Consider the following 7,877-nt stretch of genomic DNA (forward strand, 5'->3'; position numbering starts at 1 on the left):
CTCTGCTAGTGCTGATACAGCCGACTGGTGTCAGTTCGTTACTGCGACAGGGCGGACCCGCGACGCTGAGGCATGCAGGGGCCATGTAGGCAGCACGCGCAGCCTAGGTGCCCGAAGGGCTGCCGATCGTTTTTGCGAATATCGACAGTATAGCATATATCGTTCATACATCCGTTGTACATCGGTATGCATTCACGCGTTTTGCCAGAGATAATGATGGTCATCATACTCTCCCATATATCATCGACTTGTCTTTCACTGTTTCGTAATACCTGTGTAATATGAGGCAAAATATTGGAGTTGTGTCCTTGGACCAAATCTGAACCCATATTTACAAGCTCCTGACATAAAGTGCGACATCCTACATCTAATATTAATGTAAACTGAGGAAGATCTCTGGCACACATTTCCACGTACCTTTCTAATTACTGTCGGTAATGATTTAGAGCTTACGTTTTGACTTCTTACGCAGACATTTGTCTTTGGATGTGTGATGCCGGCTCCGTAAGGAAAACAGAGCATTTGCCACTTAACATGTAGCGTGCATCGGTATCAGTCATCTATGAAAATCTCTCCCAGACCTTGTTACGACCATCACGCCCCGCATTCAGGATAATATTCTTGCGAATCGAGTTTTGCTTTCGCACTATCCTTCATCTCAGGTTGACGCACCATGATCCTAGAGTGGACGTGTTAGTGGTGCACGGGTAACTCCGCAGTAGATCACCGAGCAATTCGAGCGGGAGGCTCGGCCGCTGTGGCCGAGCGGTTCTAGGCGCTTCATCCCGGAACCGCACTGCTGCTAGGGTCGCAGGTTCGAATCCTGGCTCGGGTATGGATGTGTGTGATGTCCTTAGGTTAGGTAGGTTTAAGTAGTTCTAAGTCTAGGGGACCAATGACCTCAGATGTAAAGTCCCATAGTGCTTAGAGTCATATGAACCATTAGAGTGAGAGACGCTCGAACGAGTTTCAAGGAAGTCGCGTGCAGCTGCCTCCTCAGTCCAGAGCGACTGTATCGACATCTGCCGGACTTGATTCGAACTACATGTACCGAACAACTTGAATGAGCGTAAATTTCAGATACAAACATCCACTCCAAACAAACACAAACTCACAAAACATGCATACACATAGTAAAGAAAGATTTTCTCTATGTTAATCTACCAAGTGGTAAAATTTAAATGAAAGTAGTTCTGAGACAGAACAGTAATGAAGGAAATTGCTAAACACTTGATAAGTACTTATCTATGAGAAGTACAACAAGAGTGACAAGTTATTTGCGTTAAATTCTGCAGCGACTTGGAACATCAGTTGTATGGAAAGCAGCCCAGAATCGTAATCGGACACATGCTGCAACTTGCCATCCAGTCAACGCTCGTGTCTGCACAGCATCAGGAGAAGCCACCAGCCACTTCCGCGAGTCTGACACAGTAACTGACTGCAGCATGACGACAGCGGCACCCCAGTCATCAGCCTCTGTTCCACTGGTTTCCAAGCGACACAGGAACATGGTTCTCCGGCAGGCTCAGCACTCGGCAGCGGTATTAAATCTCCATGCCCATCCCATTATCATCAGTACAGCTGGGCCATATTGTGACGAGTTTATGACGCAGCCGCGACCACTGTCGCCGGGTCGCGAACTGATTGCCGCCGTCTTTACCAACTGACCATGGCACTAAATTTATGTCCGAGTTATTGAAGCAATTATGCCGGCTAAAGAAGTTATGAACTATTGTAATATACGTCAAAGCAAATGCCAGAAACTGTACGGGCATATAAACGTTATCGAAAATCTTAATTTATTACTTGAATAGCAGCCACAATGACTGGGACGCGCAACTGCCGCATGTTGTAGCAGGGTCAAGCCCCACGAGAAAGACAGGCCGCGGCGCGTACGTCACGAAGGTAGTCCTGAACTCGCTCGCTCGCTCAGCTCAGCAGACAAAATGCGTTTCTAAACCTGTTAACTCGCAGCTGAGCGTGTAAGTACTAACTAGAATTGCATCTTCCACTGGAATCTGCTGTTACGAAGTCTTACTGATTAACAGTACTACAGCAAAATTTAATTTAAGATCAATACTCGCTATAAATTGTATAACGGCTTGTTTATAGCATTTAGTCTCTTCTGCTTAACAGTACTCATTACATGCTGGAAGTGGTGCCTTGTGCAACTGATAATCATTTTAGCATGATTTTATTTTATTGTACGCCAGTACAACCGTAACAAATTATAAGCAGGCCCATGGACTTCCCATAATTATAGGACTAATAACAGTAAGATTCCATAATAGCGGATTCCAGTAGAAGTTGCAGTTTTCGTTTGTAAGGACACTCCTAGTTAAGAGTTTGTGTGCTGATTTGAGCGATCGACTACCTTCGTGACGTACGCGCCGCGGCCTGTCTTTCTCGTAGGCCTCGTAGCAGGGTATAACTCAGAAATCCATAGAAACACGGGATTTTTACTTCATGAAGTTGATTTTGGACATGAAATGCACTCCTCTTTTGAATTATGTTAACCAACCCTGGGTATGCTAAAAGGTTAAAAAGTATATGGCATCAGATTAGGCTTTAGAATGGCTAGAAGGCATGTACAACAAAACAGCGAAACTGTCCAAATATCACGTCGGGCAGTGGGTTATGCTGTCTAATCTTCCGGTGACGAAATCAAAAATTAAGAGTTCATTTTTCTTTACCAAGGGCTTTATGAGGTAATTGAGAAGGCATTCCCATTTAACAACATGCTGCAGCTTCTGATCTAAAGCACGATGGTCCATGTAGGAAGAACTAGTCCATTTCGGATTGAACTGAAGGCATTGCCACAAATTACCAGCAGCTATATCTGAAGCAGGAAAGCAAGTGTTTGGAGGAAATAAAAGAAAGAAAGGCAGAAGTAGGCAAGTGAAACAAGATGCCCATGTGATCATTCCAGCCCGCCCCTACGCTCCTTTGGGGTGGTCCAGTCCCAACCCAGGACCAAATTACGGAGAGTAGAGGGTATCAGCTCAGCTGCAGTCGTCGAGTGCAAAATAAAGGGGAACGTGAAAACAAGAGGCACCTCATTGTGGTATTTCTGGGCCTGTTGGGCAGATGCGGACTGGGAGAAACTCTCAAGGCATGTCCTTTGAGAGGCGGGGTAATATTTACACAGCAGCCAGACATAGTTATGTCGGAACATCAGCGGTCAATATCATGAATTTTAATGTATGGGCGGTAGAAAATGAAATTCAACGTCTGGAAGATATATTTGAGAAATTTCAATTTATTATGCAAGACAAAGACAAAGACAAGACAAAGACCAAACTCAAGGGAAATATCGGCTATTACGATCTGCCTTGATATGTTTACAGCGGCAGCTACGCCGTTACAGAGAACTGGTCCCAAGGGTTTGACAAAAAATGCCCTGGTTGGACGCAGGTGGCACAATCCTGTAGACCGTATTTGGCACCGCCGTCGCTGAAAACTTAGAGAAGATGAAGGGTGTGTTGAAACAGGTTCGAGAAGACGTGGAATGGAACCAGGAGACCCTTTAATACACTCGACGCAGATCGCAAGTCTCAAAGATGACATAGTGAACAATAACTGGCGACTACGCACAATGGTCGCCATCCTCGTGACCCACATAAGGCAATCAGCAGACGCAGTGCATCACTATTTAGACTCTTTTAAACCTGAGTCGGATGGATAGGGTCTATCAGACCTGCAACGAAATAAACAAGTTCGCCAGATAACAACAGATGACACTATTGAACCTTTCTCCTCCTACTTTCGTTTGGTATCTGGATGTAATGGTAAGCATGGCTGTTGGTGTTTAGGCGGCATTGTTACTATATTTATGAGTTTGTTGTTCTTCTAAAAGTCTTAGAGACCCAAACCATTCGTTAGTGCATGTGCATTAGAAGGGGGAAATATTCTTCATTTAGTTGTGATAGTGATATAGGCACTAAGCTTCTGTATTCATTATAACTATTAGGAATGTCTCCTCTGTGGCTCATCTGAGATTTCTGAAATAAGCCAAGATAACATACGGTTTCGATGAGATGGTGAGGACAGTGACAGTACTAGAACGGCTTCACTCGAGAAGTCGGAAAACTCGAAAGAATGTGAGAAAGATAAATATGAGTTTTCAGAAGATGATTCAAACAAAGACCAAACTATCTATGTAACTATCACGATAGCAGTTCGGAGCAGTCTGACGACAAGGAAGAAATGAATGAAAGAAACGAACCGGAAAACGAAGATGAAGCATGTTACTATGTAAGGATGGTTGGTACAAAATGGAAGAAAAATTCTCCTCCTCAGAATGTACTAACTAGAAGTTGCAATATTGTGAAGAAATCTTCTTGTGCTGTCGGTATCGCAAAACAAATAGAAACGGCCAGTTGATGTTTTAACTTGTTCTTAAGTCCAGCTATGATATCAGAAATAACTAAAAATCCTAGTTTTTGTATTGATAATGTAAAAGAAGGCTACGTTTACAAATATAGACAGAGAAACGTCAGAAAAAGAAATAAGATTATTTGTAGGTATAGTGTATTTGTTGGGATTGTATAAGTGAGGAAGGACAAATGTTGAAGAGTTCTGGGCTAGAAAAGAATCGGGAATAGAATGTTTTCCTTTTCTTATTTCACTCCATAGCTTGAGGTTCCTGATGAGAGTTACGTTACATCTAGGCCAGAGAGAAAAGAAGTTGACAGATCAGCACTCATTAGAGACATATACAAACTTTTGTAGAGAACTGCCAAAAGCATTATTGCTTAGGAGAATTTCCCACACTTACGGAAATACTTTTAGCCTCTAGGGGTAGATGCGGATTCAAAGTTTACATCTCATCTAAGACTGCAAAAAATGTGATAAAGGCGTTTTCATCAGATGATGTCAAAACTTGCTACACACATAATCTGGAAATCTACGGTGGAAAACAAGCTATAGGGCCATTTCAGAACACCAGTTTCAGACGTGACGGTGTCATTGAAAGGATGCGTGAAGACATTTTTGGTTCAGACAGGAATACAGCAGGGGACAATTGGTTCATATAATTTCCTTTGATAAGAAAAATGACTGAACATAAGCTAAGCATGATTGGAACAGTCAGAAGAAACAAAAGAGAACTTCCACTGGAGTTCATGTGCTCAAAAAATGTGCATTCCAGTTTGTTTGGGTTCCAATAGAGTTTACTTGTGTTTTCTACGTTCCAGTGAAAAAAGACAGTTACATTATTATCTTCTATGCACATCGATGATAACATTGATGAGAATAGTAGGGACCAAAAGAAACATGAAGTCATGATGTGTTACAATGAAACTAAAGCCGACGTAGACTGTGTCGATGAATTATCATCTCCCTATAACGTGGGCAGGCTTACCTGTGATGGCCTACGGTAATACTCTACTCATTATTGAATGTTGCCGACATTAATGCTTTCGTCATTTGTAAGAGTAATTTTAGCAGTGAAAGAAAAATAGACGTAGTTTCATAAATGAATAAATGAACTACTATTTCAGCTCACAACAAAATGAAGAAATGGCGTGTTCTCAGCACATTTCAAGAGAGACAAGAGTCATTGAGAATGCTTGAAATTGGAAGATAAGAACCAAGGACTGTTGAAATGGGACGAAACCGAGGGAGGTGTTATACGTGTACAAAAGGCAGACGGACTCGCCATGTCTGTGTTTCATACTGAACATATCTTTGCCTCGTGCATTCTTTTATGGTGTGTGAAGACCGAAAACGATAAACACTGGACGCCGTTAAACCTCTTGATTATATGTGTCAATTATTTTGTTAATATTTTTATTACCGTCTTTTTATTTTGAAGTTAGTCACTTCGTATTTAGGACTATGTTGTTGCTAATTAGTGTTAAAGTGTACACATCCATACCATGTTATATTTATAACGCTTAGATCAAGCAAGTACTCCAATTATTAATTGAAATATACATATTTAAGTATCATTCTCACATATTAAATGGATAAATACGCTACTGGCCATTAAAATTGCTACACCACGAAGATGACGTGCTACAGACGCGAAATTTAACCGACAGGTACAAGATGCGGTGATATGCAAATGTTTAGCTTTTCAGAGCATTCACACAAGATTGGCGCCGGTGGCGTGCTGACACGAGGAAAGTTTCCAACCGATTTCTCATACACAAACAGCAGTTGACCGGCGTTGTCTGGTGAAACGTTGTTGTGATGCCTCGTGTAAGGAGCAGAAATGCGTACCATCACGTTTCCGACTTGGATAAAGGTCGGATTGTAGCCTATCGCGATTGCGGTTTATCGTATCGCGAAATTGCTGCTCGCGTTGGTCAAGATCCAATGACTGTTAACAAAATATGGAATCGGTGGGTTCAGGAGGGTGATACGGAACGCCGTGCTGGATCCCAACGGCCACGTATCACTAGCAGTCGAGATGACAGGCATCTTATCCGCATGGCTGTAGCGGATTGTGCAGCCACGTCTCGATCCCTGAGTCAAAAAAAGGGGAACGTTTGCAAGACAACCATCTGCACGAACAGTTAGACGACGTTTGCAGCAGCATGGGCTATCAGCTCGGAGACCATGGCTACGGTTATCCTTGAAGCTGCATCACAGATAGGAGCGCCTGCGACGGTGTACTCAACGACGAACCTGGGTGTACGAAAGGCAAAACGTCATTTTTTCGGATGAATTCAGGTTCTGTTTACAGCATCATGAAGGACGCATCCGTGTTTGGCGACATCGCGGTGAACACACATTGGAAGCGTGTATTCGTCATCGCCATACTGGCGTATCACCCGGCGTGATAGTATGGGGTGCCGTTGGTTACACGTCTCGGTCACCTCTTGTTCGCATTGACGCACTTTGAACAGTGGACGTTGCATTTAAGATGTGTTACGACCCGTGGCTCTACCCTCTGTTCGATCCCTGCGAAACCCTACATTTCAGCAGGATAATGCACGACCGCATGTTTCAGGTCCTGTACGGGCCTTTCTGGATACAGAAAATGTTCGACTGCTGCCCTGGTCAGCACATTCTCCAGATCTCTCACCAATTGAAAAGTCTGGTCAATGGTGGCCGAGCAACTGGCTCGTTACAATACGCCAGTCACTACTCCTGACGAACTGTGGAATCGTGTTGAAGCTCCATGGGCAGCTGTACCTGTGCACGCCATCCAAGCTTTGTTTGACTCAATGCCCAGGCGTATCAAGGCCATATTACGGCCAGAGGTGGTTGTTCTGGGTACTGATTTCTCAGGATCTATGCACCCAAATTGCGTGAAAATGTAATCACATGCCGGCCGCGGTGGTCTAGCGGTTCTAGGCGCGCAGTCCGGAACCGCGCGACTGCTACGGTCGCAGGTTCGAATCCTGCCTCGGGCATGGATGTGTGTGATGTCCTTAGGTTAGTTAGGTTTAAGTAGTTCTAAGTTCTAGGGGACTCATGACCACAGATGTTAAGTCCCATAGTGCTCAGAACCATTTGAACCATTTTTTTGTAATCACATGTCAATTCTAGTATAATGTATTTGTCCAATGAATACCCGTTTATCATCTGCATTTCTTCTTGGCGTAGCAATTTTAATGGCCAGTAGTGTTTTTTTCAGAACCACAAAATAGGCTATTTTAAATTTGAATTAAATAATGTTCTCTCAGAGCCCACCCATCCATTTCTGTTAAATTTTGTCACTCATCCGTTATAGGGTTAAGGACCGACTTTCTAAAGACGGTCGCGAGGCTTTTACGCACTCTCACTGAAAGTATCGCCGACATGCGCAGTGAAGCCACAGAACTGATAGAAACTCTCCTACACGCTCTTTGTGGCCGCTGGACCCTGATACTGTTGCATGCGGAGCTACTTAAAGTTACTGGCACCATTACAAGTAGTAGGGGAGG

This window comes from Schistocerca nitens, chromosome 3 (assembly GCF_023898315.1).
Source record: "Schistocerca nitens isolate TAMUIC-IGC-003100 chromosome 3, iqSchNite1.1, whole genome shotgun sequence".
In the NCBI taxonomy this organism is placed as follows: Eukaryota; Metazoa; Arthropoda; class Insecta; order Orthoptera; family Acrididae; genus Schistocerca; species Schistocerca nitens.